Source organism: Leucopleurus acutus, assembly GCF_964270905.1.
Source record: "Leucopleurus acutus genome assembly, chromosome: 16".
Lineage (NCBI taxonomy): Eukaryota > Metazoa > Chordata > Mammalia > Artiodactyla > Delphinidae > Leucopleurus > Leucopleurus acutus.
In genome coordinates this window covers 15,797,742-15,811,063 of record NC_139158.1, presented here as the reverse complement: position 1 = coordinate 15,811,063, position 13,322 = coordinate 15,797,742, and positions in this window count along the sequence as shown.

The window sequence follows — 13,322 nt, the reverse complement described above, 5'->3', positions numbered from 1 at the left end:
TCTACATAGTATTCCATTGTAAGGCTATACCATAATATATTTAACCAGTCTCCATCAATGGACATTTACGTTCTTTTTAGTGTTTTACTAGAATAAGGAGTGCTGCAGTGAATACCCACATCTTTGCATACTTGAGCAAATAAACCTGCAGGATCAGTTTCTAGACAAGGAATTGCTAAGCCAGAGTACATGCTTTCAAGATTTAGATGCTGCTAAATTGTCCTCCACAAACCTTTCACCAATTTTCATTCTCACCAACAGTGTATGAGAGGACCTGTTTCTCCACACCCTTGCTAACATGGAGAAGTAACAAGCGATTTTTTTTTTTTTTTTTAATTTGCTGTACGCGGGCCTCTCACTGCTGTGGCCTCTCCCATTGCGGAGCACAGGCTCTGGACGCGCAGGCTCAGCGGCCATGGCTCATGGGCCCAGCCGCTCCGCGGCATGTGGGATCTTCCCGGACCGGGGCACGAACCCGCGTTCCCTGCACTGGCAGACGGACTCTCAACCACTGCGCCACCAGGGAAGCCCATAAGCTTTTTGATCTTTGTTAATCTGATAGGTGAAAGATGGTGACTCACTGAAGTTTTAATTTGCATTTCTTTTATTATGAGTGAAGCTGAACATCTTGTCAGACGTTTACAAATCACTTGTATTCTCCTTTTCTGTGAATTGTCTCTTCAGATCCTCTACCCATTCCCCCCCCCCCTGCCCTTTAGACTTTTTCTAATCTTTGTTTTGTGCCTCAGTGAAAGCTACTCATTCATTAAGTCCATCAATATTTATTATCTACAGTGTTATAGCAACATGCAGTGAACAGAAAAGACAAAGGTATTTTTCTCTGGGAGATTAAAATTCTAGAGGGGGCAGAAAGAGTAAAGAAATAAATATATGTCAGTTGGCGATAACTGTTAAGGAAAAAGAGTAGAATATAGGCTAGAAAGTTCTGGGGTGCTATTTTCTCTTATTTTTTTCAACATTTATTTTTTGGCTGCACTGGGTCTTAGTTGCGGCACCTGGGATCTTTTGTTGCAGTGCACAGGCTTCTCTCTAGTTGTGGAGCTCAGGCTTAGTTGCCCCTCAGCATGTGGTATCTTAGTTCCCTAACCAGGGATCCAACTGGCATCCACTGCATTGCAAGATGGATTTTTAAACACTGGACCACCAGGGAAGTCCCTGGTGTGCAATTTTCTATAGAGAGATCAAAGAAGGTTTCTCTAAGGGATGCCAAGGGAGCAGAGTGGGAATGAAGTGAGAAAAGGAATCATGCAATACCTGGGAGAGGAATGCTTGAGGCAGAGGGAGGAGCAGGGTAAAGTCCTTGAGGTGGAAATGTGCTGGGTGAGCTGGAGGATCAGCCAGGGGACCAGTGTGGCTAGAGCAGAGTGAGTGAGAGGGAGAGGGATGGGAGATGAGATCCAAGAGGTGTGCGGGGACGAGATCGTGTAGGACCTGGCAGGCCTTTGTAGGGACTTGAGGATTTTGGCTTCTACTCTGAGTGAGATGCTAGCCATTACAGTTTATTTAGGCTGTACTTTTTTTTTTTTTTTGAGAATTTCAGAACAGTGGAAAGACATTACCTGATTTAGTTTTTTAAAGGACCACACAACGGCACAACAGTAAGGTCTGTGAAGGGGGTTGTTACAGTCCACACGTGATGGGGGCATTTCCCATCATTAGCCTGTTCTAACTGGACTATTTAGGGGCCTAGCCTGCTTTAAGCAAATCCAATGTGTGAAAATCCAGATGGACCTAATTTTCTCTAAGGGACAAGGTGGTCATTGCCATAGGCATGTGCTCAGTGTGGAGAGGGTAATGCAGAGATCCCAAGCCTCTCTGCATATAAATAAGCCCCACCCTTTTTCCCATTGGAAGTAATCATCTCCCTAAAGCTTATCCACCGCACCTCTAGAGGTGCCTCCTGCTGACACATTCAGGCAAGGTCATAAGAATATGTGTTCAAGAATGTTCCCAGGGACTTCCCTGGTGGCACAGTGGTTAAGACTCCAGGCTCCCAATTCAGGGAGCCTGGGTTTGATCCCTGGTCAGGGACCTAGATCCCACATGCATGCCGCAACTAAGGAGCCAGAGAGCCACAACTAAGACCTGGTGCAACTAAATAAATGAAATAAATAAATAAAGTAAATATTAAAGGGGCTTCCCTGATGGCGCAGTGGTTAAGAATCCTCCTGCCAATGCAGGGGACCCGCGTTCCAGCCTTGCTCTGGAAAGATCCCACATGCCGCGCAGCATCTAAGCCTGTGGGCCACAACTACTGAACCTGCGCTCTAGAGCCCATGAGCCACAACTACTGAAGCCCACGCATCCTAGAGCCTGTGCTCCTCAACAAAAGAAGCCACCGCAATGAGAACCCCATGCACCACAACAAACAGTAGCCCCTGCTCACCGCAACTAAAGAAAGCTCGCGTGCAGCAACAAAGGCCCAACGCAGCCAAAAATTAATTAATTAATTTTTAAAAGAAGAAGTGAGTTGGAACTTTTTAAAAAATAAATAAATAAATATTTTTTAAAAAAAGAATGTTCCCAGAATTAGATAGTGGTAGTAGGTGCACAACTTTGTGAATATACTAAAACCCCAGACCCTTGAATTGTATACTTTAAAAGGGTGAACTTATGGTATATGAATTATAAGTCAATAATAATAGTAATGTTCCCGGAAACCCTGTTTGTTATCGTGGAAAGACTGGAAACAACCCAAATGTCTAGCCACAGGCATCTGTTAAACTTGTAGGATCATCAATGGATAAATATGGAACAGTTAACAAGAATGAGGTGTGTCTGTACTGGTTGGTGTGGCAGATAAGGAAAGCTCCCTGTGATGTAGTGTTAAGTTAAAAAAATTAAGGGAAGGGCTTCCCTGGTGGCGCAGTGGTTGAGAGTCCGCCTGCCGATGCAGGGGACGCGGGTTCGTGCCCTGGTCCGGGAGGATCCCACATGCCGCGGAGCGGCTGTGCCCGTGAGCCATGGCCGCTGAGCCTGCGCGTCCGGAGCCTGTGCTCCACAACGGGAGAGGCCACAACAGTGAGAGGCCCGCGTACCGCAAAAAAAAAAAAAAAAAAAAAAAAAAAAAATATATATATATATATATATTAAGGGAAGAACTGTGTGTATAGTTTGCTACCATGTATGTGAGAAAAGTATATACCTATGCATGCATAGAGTGTTTCTAGAAAGATATTTGAGAATTGCTCAATAGGAACTTCTAGGGAGTGGAGATAGGGTTTCACCTTTACGGATCATGTTCTACTCTTTCTACTTAAAAAATATATATTTATATGTAAAACTTTTACAAAAACATAAAATTTAATTATCGCAACAAAAATTAAAAATACAAAAATTGGGAGAGGAATGCTTCAGGCAGAAGGGGGAGCAGTGCCCAGCCAGTCCTTGAGGTGGGAGCGTGCTGGGTGAGCTGGAGCCTCAGCGAGGGGAGCCGTGTGGGCTGTTGCCGGCTACCGAGTGAAGAAGAGCCTGGGAGCAGTGTTTGTGGAGCACTTTCTACATGCCAGGCATTTCGCTGTGGGGTTGTGCGTGGGCAGTGGTGGGTAAGACTGACAAATGCCTTCACCAAGCTGCTAGTTCCTCCCAAACCCTCCCACCAACTGGTGGGAGGCCCTGCCCTGGCTCTTGGAGGGAGTCCTCTCTTGCCTTCCTTCCCCCCTTCTCCCACCTTTTCTCCAGGACCCATCAAATCCAGAGTAGGCTTGAGCTGAGTGACCTTGAGCCAATGACTTTACCTTTCTGGACCTTAGTTCCCTCATCCGCAAAATGAGAATAGTAATACAGCGTATCTCAATGGAGTTGCTGTGAGAATCACTGGTGTTCTAAAAATGGTTAAGATGGTTACTGATATTAGACTGCCTCTAGCACCAGCTTGCTTGAGTTGGTTATTTAATACTAAGAATGTAATGCCCACGAGGCTTGCTTGCAAGGCAGGTAAGACTGGGATGAGTATCCTCAGTGTATACTGAGGTGCAACGATGAAAAAGGCTCATGCAAATTTAGTGAAAAATTCAAGAGGGACAGACTTTAGGGTCAGACAAAATATGGGTTTGAATGCCTGCTTTGCTAGCTGTTTGCTTTGTGATTTTAGGCTAGTTACCTCTCTGAACCTGAGAGTTAACCACACCTACCAAAAAAGGGACAAGTCCTTGGACCTCAAAAGCCTGGAGGACTAAAAGCTGCGGCAAAAGAAGAAGGCCTCGCACAGTGCTGGGGACATAGTAAATGCCCAGGAAATAGCAGCTGTTAGGGTCATTATTCTGTAAATGTCCTGAATGATTATAACATTTACGGAACCAGGTGTCAGAGCCTATGTTAGGTGCCTAGAGACCAGGTCTCATGGTCTCTAACTCTCTCCCTAATACCAGCCCCTGCCCTCCCAAGCTGTGAAGGAGAAGAGGTCTTCAGTGATGCAAATGAGCGTTTACTCTTTTCATTAACGAGAAAATGAGCCCTTGATGGAAATGTTTGGAACTTTGAAAAAGGAGAAAGATTGGTTAATAAGTGTTTGTTGATATACTCACACCCTGCTTTACTGTCAATAAACATTTCCTGAGGCCAGCTGGGACAACCCCAGCTTGGAATCCAGCTGAGGTCTCTAAAACGCTGGGTGAACTGGGGCCTCAGTGTCTCAGGCTAATGTAGGAATAACAGCGATGTAATGATGCTCACCTCTCAGGGCTGGGCCGGGCGGCTGTGATGAAATGTGTATGAAACACTTGACACACCTTAGAAATGAAGCAATTTTTCTTACCTAACAAAATCACTTTATTTTACTCCAAATCTCCCCACCCCACCCCTAGCCTCAGGAGAAGCCATTGTAGACTCTGTAGGGGACCCTGACCCCAATACTTAGGGATCACAGAGCCGTTGCCAGTCTCCTGGGGAAGACACAGCAGGAGGAAGACGGTGATGAAAAAAGACGGAGGACATCTAGAGCCATTGTTCTGGGTGCAGAACAGGCTAAAGTTAGCAATAAAGAGAGACTTAAAAAACAAAATCAGGGCTTCCCTGGTGGCGCAGCGGTTGGGAGTCCGCCTGCTGATGCGGGGGACGCGGGTTCGTGCCCCGGTCCGGGAAGATCTCACATGCCGCGGAGCGGCTGGGCCCATGAGCCATGGCCGCTGAGCCTGCGCGTCCAGAGCCTCTGCTCCGCAATGGGAGAGGCCACAACAGTGAGAGGCCCGCGTACCGCAAAAAAAAAAAAAAAAAAAAAAAAAAAAATCAAACACTGTTTTTCATGTATGTCAAGATATTCACTACAGGTTTTCCACAAAAATATTGTTCCTAGAGCTAGAGAATGAAAATAATTCAACTGTCCAAAATAGGAGAGTGATTAAATAAATCACTCAACATTCACAAAATGGTCTAGTATGGCCTTTTAAAATATAAGGTAAAATAAAATATAAGGTAGATCCCAACATGCAGATCTGGGATAATCTTCAACATTTATTATTAATAAGCAAATGGGGCTATCTTGTGTTCATGGATAGGAAGACAATATTGTAAATATACAGTTCTCTCCAAATTGATCTGTAACCGTCAATGCAATGTTAATAAAGCTTACAACAGGGTTTTTCATGAAACTCAACAAGCCAATTAAAAAATATATACAGAGAAGTAGGAGCTAAGAACAGGTAGATACTTCTGAAGAAGAATAAAGAGAAGAGACTTGCTCTACCAGAATTGTTAAAAAGCTATTGCAATGAAGACAAGATGGTGTTGGTAGTGACAGAAATTCACCAAAATCAACTCATGAATAAAAGAAATTTGATAAATGACAGGGGTGGCACGGCAGATGCTAGGAGGGTCTATCCAATAAGTGGAGCTGGAAAAAAAGTCCTCCCTATAGGAAAAAATGAAATTAGATCATTGCCTCACACTATACACAAAAATCAACTCCAGATATAAGGACTTAATTATCAAAGGCAAAGCCTTAAAAGTTTTAGGAGAAAATATAAGAGAATTTCTTTCTGACCTTGGAGTAATAACGAATCTCAAAACACAAAAGGTTAGTTATAAAATAAAATATTGATAAATAAAACTATATTAAAATTAAAACAAAATTATAAGCTACAAATTTGAGGAAGATATTTGCAAACACATATCACTATTCAAGGATATATATATTGAGATGATCTAAAGACCGTCTATGAACCAACAAAGCATAATAAGTCAACAGAAAAATGGGCAAAAGACTCGAACGTGTATTTCAAAGAAGAGGAAGCATGGCTAAGAAACTTACTGAGAGATGTTCAACATCATTCAAGGAGATACAAATCAACATCATAATGAGATATCCAGTCTACGGCAAGAATTAAAACACCAAGTACTGGAGAAGAACTTCTATACATTGCTGGTGGGAATACATAGCCATACAACCATTTTGGAAAACAATTCATCATTCTTTCTTGTCAAATTGAACATTTACACACCTTAAAGCCTAGCACTTCCACTCTTGGGCAGGTATCCAGGAACAAGTCTTGCTTAAGTGCTCCAGGAGACATGTCTATGAATATTCATAACAACAGTGAACAAATGGCCAAAACCCAGAATGAACCCGAAAAGCCCTTCAACAGGAGAATGGATAAATGCATTGGGGCATCCTGACAAAATGAAGTAGTACACAAGAGTGGAATTGGAAGTAACCACAGCTACACATAACCGTACGAATGAATTTCATTAATAGACCATTGAGTGTAAAAACAGAAAGTGAGAACCTGAGGACTCCTACACCGTGATAACCTTTTAAAAAATTCAGAAATAACTAAAACTAAACAATATATTGTTTAATCATCATAGATAGGACAAAACTACAAAACTAAAGGCAAGAAAACAATAAACACAAAGTTCCAGATAGTGGTTTCCTGGTGTGGGGAAGGGGAAGCAGCTTGAACAGGTAAAAGGTAGAGCCCATCAGAAGATGGGAATTATTGTCAATATTATTGTAATATTAATAAGTAAATATATAAATAGATGAATAAACAAATAAAAACATAAAACAAGTGGATAAAGAAATAAAAGAGGGCTATAAACAGATAATAACAATGTGTTATTAAGGATTTTAATTAATCCAATTCTTAGTACCTGAAGTCTTTTCTAAAAAAACAAGCAAGTACCTTACACTAAAAAACACTAGCGGGGGAAATATTCATTCACTATACACAGAACTTTTTATTTTTATACACCAGCCTTTCACAGGGTATCTGGGTTGGATGGGGTAGGAGGGTCATATAGGGAGACTTTCTCTTTACTGTATACCTTTGTGTACTGTTTGGAATTTTTGTTTTACTTTGTGCATAGAATGTCTTTTCAACAAGGGTTTGTGTCAAGATGAAAAAATTAAAATAAAAACCAGCTTTTTATTCGGTAGAGTTGATGTTTCACGGGAGATGTTTTTTTGTTGTTGTTGTTGTTGTTGTTGTTGTTTGCGGTACGCGGGCCTCTCACTGTTGTGGCCTCTCCCGTTGCGGAGCACAGGCTCCGGACGCGCAGGCTCAGCGGCCATGGCTCACGGGCCTAGCCGCTCCGCGGCATGTGGGATCTTCCCGGACTTCCCGGACCGGGTCGCGAGCCCGTGTACCTTGCATCGGCAGGCGGACTCTCAACCACTGCGCCACCAGGGAAGGGAAGCCCTCACAGGCGATGTTTTAAAAGCCTACTAGGGACTTTCCTGGTGGTGCAGTGGTTGGGAATCTGCCTGCCAATGCCGGGGACACGGGTTCGAGCCCTGGTCAGGGAAGATCCCACATGCCGTGGAGCATCTAAGCCCGTGCGCCACAACTACTGAACCTGCGCTGTAGAGCTCGCGAGCCACAACTACTGAGCCCACGTGCCACAACTGCTGAAGCCCGAGCGCCAAGAGCCCATGCTCCACAACAAGAGAAGCCACCGCAATGAGAAGCCTGCGAACCGCAACTAGAGAAAGCCCACGTGCAGCAACGAAGACCCAACACAGCCAAAAATAAATAATTTTATTAAAAAAATAAAAGCCTGCTAATTAGTGATATTAATGAGGGAGGGGCAAAGGGGCACCGTTCGTACCCTGTTGGTGGCACTAGAAATTAGGGTAGCACCTTAGGAGGGCAATATTTAGTAGTGTCTATGGAAATCTTAAATGCACATATCTTTGACCCAGCAATTCTCTTCCACTTTAAGAATTTACCTTATAGATTTACTTGTACAACTCAGGATATAAACGTACAACGTTGTCCACCACAGCATGGTACAAAGTTAGCTAGACATCATGTTATATGCACACAATTGACGGGCAGCTATTTAAAAGTAAGAGATATGGACTTCCCTGGTGGCTCAGTGGGTAAGAATCCGCCTGCCAATGTAGGGGACACGGGTTCGAGCCCTGGTCCGCGAAGACCCCACAGGCCGAGGAACAGCTAGGCCCGTGCACCACGACTACTGAGCCCGCACACCGCAACTACTGAAGCCCACGCGCCTAGAGCCCGTGCTCCGCAGCAAAAGAAGCCACCGCAATGAGAAGCCTGTGCACCATAAAGAAGAGTAGCTCCCGCTCGCTGCAACTCGCGAAAGCCCGTGTGCAGCAACGAACACCCAACACAGCCAAAAATAAAAATATAATAAATAAATTTATTTTTAAAAAAGTAAGAGATAAGTCTGTATGTATTGATGTGGAAAGATGTTACACATATATTAAGTGTAAAAAGGCAAGATGTAGAACAATATATACAGTATGATATCATTTCTAGGTATAAAAGACATACTCATGGAAAATTTCTGAGGAAATACAAGTAACAACACTGATTACCTCTGGGGAGTGGAATTAAGAAGGTGAAGGAAAGACATACCTTTTGGTTTATACTTCAAAGTACTGGATTTTATGTTTGATGAAGAGCAAACATTTATTACCGCGATTTAAAAAAAAAAGATTTTAAGAGTTCAAAACACAATGTCAATTATATCTCAATAAACCTGGGGAGGGGTAAAGTTCATAAATTAAAAAGAAGCAATGTATGTTCATTGCAAAAAAGTTTTTAAAGAAAATAAAGAAGAATATAAAGAAGAAAAGATCAACAGCTTTGCCTTCTCATCCTCAACAAGATGATCACATTTAACAGTTTGGGATATTCTTCTAAAAATTTTTGTCTGCGTTTTTGTTTGCCTATTTAGATTTAGTTATTTTTATGAAATGGAATCATATTACATATGTTGTTAGTCTTTTTTTTCACATTTTGTCATGTTAATAATATATACCTACAGCATTTTGTTTCCAAAACCATAAATAATTGTGCTTTTTTCTGACTGTACAAGTGTGATTCACAAACAAAATATCTCTATAACAGTGTTGTTAAATAAGAAATGCAGGTTGTAGAACAATAGGTACAGTGTCCTCTCATTTTTATTAAAAAAAAGAGAAAAGAAAACGTGTGTGTGAGGTCTGAAAGAACAGTCGAGGAGCAATAGTCATTAAACTCTGTTTAGAGTCGTTATGTATGGGAGATTGGATTGAGGTTGTTTGGATTTTTATAGCATGTTGCTTTCATAATGATGATACATGCCTGTGATCAAAATATTTTAAAATTCAGACAAGCTCACAAAAAATTGAAATTATCCCAAATCCTACCACGCAGAGATAACCCCAGTCGACACATTGGTGAGCACACTCACATTTCCTTGTCTGCCTATACAAATATATTCATCCTCTCAATTTATAAGTTGCAATTACACAAAATGCACTACTCTGTACCCTGCTGTTTTCAATATGTTCCATGTCAGTACATCATTCTAATGATTGCACATTATGCCATGTAACAGCTACATTGAAATTTAATCAAGCAATCCCTCACTGTTGAATTCTTTTAACAAAAACTTTTAAATTGTAAAATACAACATACATCAGAAGAATGTATAAAGCGCATGTACTTCTTACGAAGTAATTATAAAGCAAACATTAGTGTTACCTCTATCCTAGACACACTTAAAAATTGTTATTAAGTTAAAAAAAGAAAACTAAAACAAGCACGTGTGTACCATCTCCTAGAATTAACAAACATACATTTTGTTATTTTTTTGCTTTCATTAAAAAAAATTTTTTTTCACTAACAAGACGACAAAATAGGATTATTTTATTCTATTCACCCTTTTTAAAGAGTTCAGAACTTTATGTTCACTCTTCTGTGAATACTTTAGTGGGCCAAGCCCAACACTGACCTCAGCCCAACAGGTTTTTTTTTAGGGTTTTAATGGTCTTAGCATTGGCCAGCGGGAGCCCCTTTGTCAAGATTCTTGTCTTTCCAACAAGATTATGTTAATCTTTGAAAATTTCCTTGCTTCCTGGGTCTACAAGATGTTCCAGGCTCATCTTGTACCTTTCAGCCCTAGACATAGACTTGGCCTTTTCTGCAACCAGCCCTAGTTAGAGACCATAATCTGGGTGCTAAGGTGCATTGCTGGGGTGCAGAATTGTTAAATAAAATGCAACTTTACAGGTAAAGACGAAGTCCTCCTAGTTTTGTGAAATGGTAATGTTATCACTTTTACATTTCCCTGATTATTCATGAGGGTGACCATCTTTTCAATATATTTATTGGTGATTTGACTTTCCTTGTCTCCCAACTACTTCTTCACATACTTGTCTTTTTTTTTTTTTTTCCTCGTCTTGTGGTTTGTGGGATCTTAGTTCCCCGACCAGGTATTAAACCCAGGCCCTAGCAGTGAAAGCTCCAAGTCCTAACCACAGGACTGCCAGGGAATTCCCTATTTTTCTTTTGTTGAAACTTTATGTCATATACAAATTTTTTTGCCTTTATAAACAATGCTGTGATGGATTTCTTTGTCCATGGATATTTGCTCATTTTTCGGATTGATTCCTTAAATAAATTTCTAAAAGTGTGATTTCTGGGGAAAAATAGTGTTTTTTTTATTTTTAAAATAAATTTATTTATCTCTTTACTTTTGGCTGCGTTGGGTCTTCGTTGCTGCACGCGGGATTTCTCTAGTTGCGGCGAGCGGTGGCTTCTCTTGTTGCAGAGCACAGGCTCTAAGCGCACAGGTTTCAGTAGTTGTGGCGCAGGGGCTTAGTTGATCCTCATTATGTGGGATCTTCCCGGACCAGGGCTCGAACCCGTGTCCCCTGCATTGGCAGGCGGATTCTTAACCACTGCACCACCAGGGAATTCCCAAAGAATAGTTTTTAAATTTAATACTTTTATTTTCTTTTTTTAAAAAACAGTCTTTAAAAAAAATCCAAATCAGGACTTCCCTGGTGGCACAGTGGATAAGACTAAGCGCTCCCAATGCAGGGGTCCCGGGTTCCACCCCTGGTCAGGGAACTAGATCCCACATGCATGCTGCAACTAAGAGTTTGCATGCCACAACTAAGGAGCCCGCGTGCCACAACTAAAGAGCCCATGAGCCGCAACTAAGGAGGCAGCGAGCCGCAGCTAAGACCTGGTACAACCGAAAAAAAAAAAAAAACCAAATCAAAATGATTGTGCCCATGTACACTCCCCCTGCAGCATGTGAGTGCCTGTTTTCACACCCTTCCTAGAACCACGCATCATGATTTTAGTTTCCCTCTTTTAGTGCTGGGGATGCTTTTGATTGCTGTGCTAACTTAAGATGTGCTGGAATCAACCCATAAAGTCTCTGTGCTTGGCTGTGTTCTCACAAGTTCCCAGTCCTCCCAGAGAGGAGAGAGGTATTCTAGCAGCTTGCCACCCTCTCCTAGGCTCCTGGGACCTCACCCACTGCACAGCTGACTTCTGGAGGCTCCTCTGGGAGGACCCCTGGAGGAATTATTTGTTAAATCTGGCAACCCTATCCCTGGGTTCCCATGCTACGTAAACAGTTTGGTGTCCATCACCTCTCACCTAGTCTACGGCAGTCGCCTTCTAATCTCACCTCTATAATCCATTCTCAACACTGGCTTCTGCTCAGAGCCCCCCTGCTACACTTATAATTCCATCTAAACTCCTTCAAAACCCTACTAGATCCAAGCCTGACCCCCCTCTCCGGCCTCATCTCCTACTGTTCTCCTGTCCCCTGCAGCCTCCTGAGCCTTCTGGTTGTTTCCTGTCAGGATAAGCTGGGCAGCCTCTTTGTACTAACTTACCTTCGCTTAGAATGTTCTTCCCCCAAAGCATTCTCTGTTCAAATGTCAGCACACCAGAGATGCCTTACCAGACCGCCTTGTCCAAAAAAGCACCACCCGTGCCCCTCACTCCCTCTCCCCAGCCCCGCTTTATTTTTTCATAACACATGTTATCTACCGTTATTTTATACTTTTACTTGCTTATAAATTTGTTCTTTGTTTTTCTCCATCAGGAATATCAGCTCAATAAAAACCTGAATGTTGAGTTTTTACTGGTTTGTTTTTCCAATACTATCTTCCTGGTGCCTAGAATAATACTTGGAGCTTCATAGACCTGGATTTGTTAGGCTGTGTTGCACAGCAGTTAAGGGCACACACGTGAGCCAGTCTCTCTGGGTTCGAGTCCCTGCTCTGCTGCTTCCCAGCTCTGTCACTTGGGACTAGTTAGTTAACCATCTTTTTTTTACCATCTGTAAAAACGAGGATGACAATCTACTGAATAAGGTTTTGTGAGAATTAATTTGTGTAAAAACACAGGTTGGTGCTTACAGTGTTTGTCACTGTCATATTTTTTGAGTGAATCTCACATATGTGGGTCATAGAGACAATAACCGGGCTTCCCTGGTGGCGCAGTGGTTGAGAGTCCGCCTGCCAATGCAGGGGACGCGGGTTCGTGCCCCGGTCCGGGAGGATCCCACATGCCGCGGAGCGGCTGTGCCCGTGAGCCATGGCCGCTGAGCCTACGCGTCCGGAGCCTGTGCTCCGCAACGGGAGAGGCCACAACAGTGAGAGGCCCGCGTACCGCAAAAAAAACCCGTAGAGTCAACAACCAACCCCTATCCATTGATATTTAGTATGTGCCTGTCACTCTTCCAGACAATGGGTATAGACATGTGCACATAAGTGAACAAGACAAATGTGACCCCTCTCTTGCCATGAGCCTTCAGGAAGTCGAGTAATTATTTCCAGTGTTAAAGTGCTGAGAGGCAAAAAAAAAAAAAAAAAAAAAAAGCACAGAATGTAATAGGAGATATAATGTAGTCTGAGAACCAGAGAAGGATTCTGGAGGCAGTGATGTTACTCTGTAAGCTTTGACTGGGTAGAAAGGAAAGAGAACCATGTGTGAGAAAGCCCAGAGTAGAGAAAGAGCCTATAAAGGGACACGAGTGGGAAGACCGGCGTGGCTGGTGTGTGGAGGGCTGGGAGAGATGAGGCTGGAGGATTTGGCAAA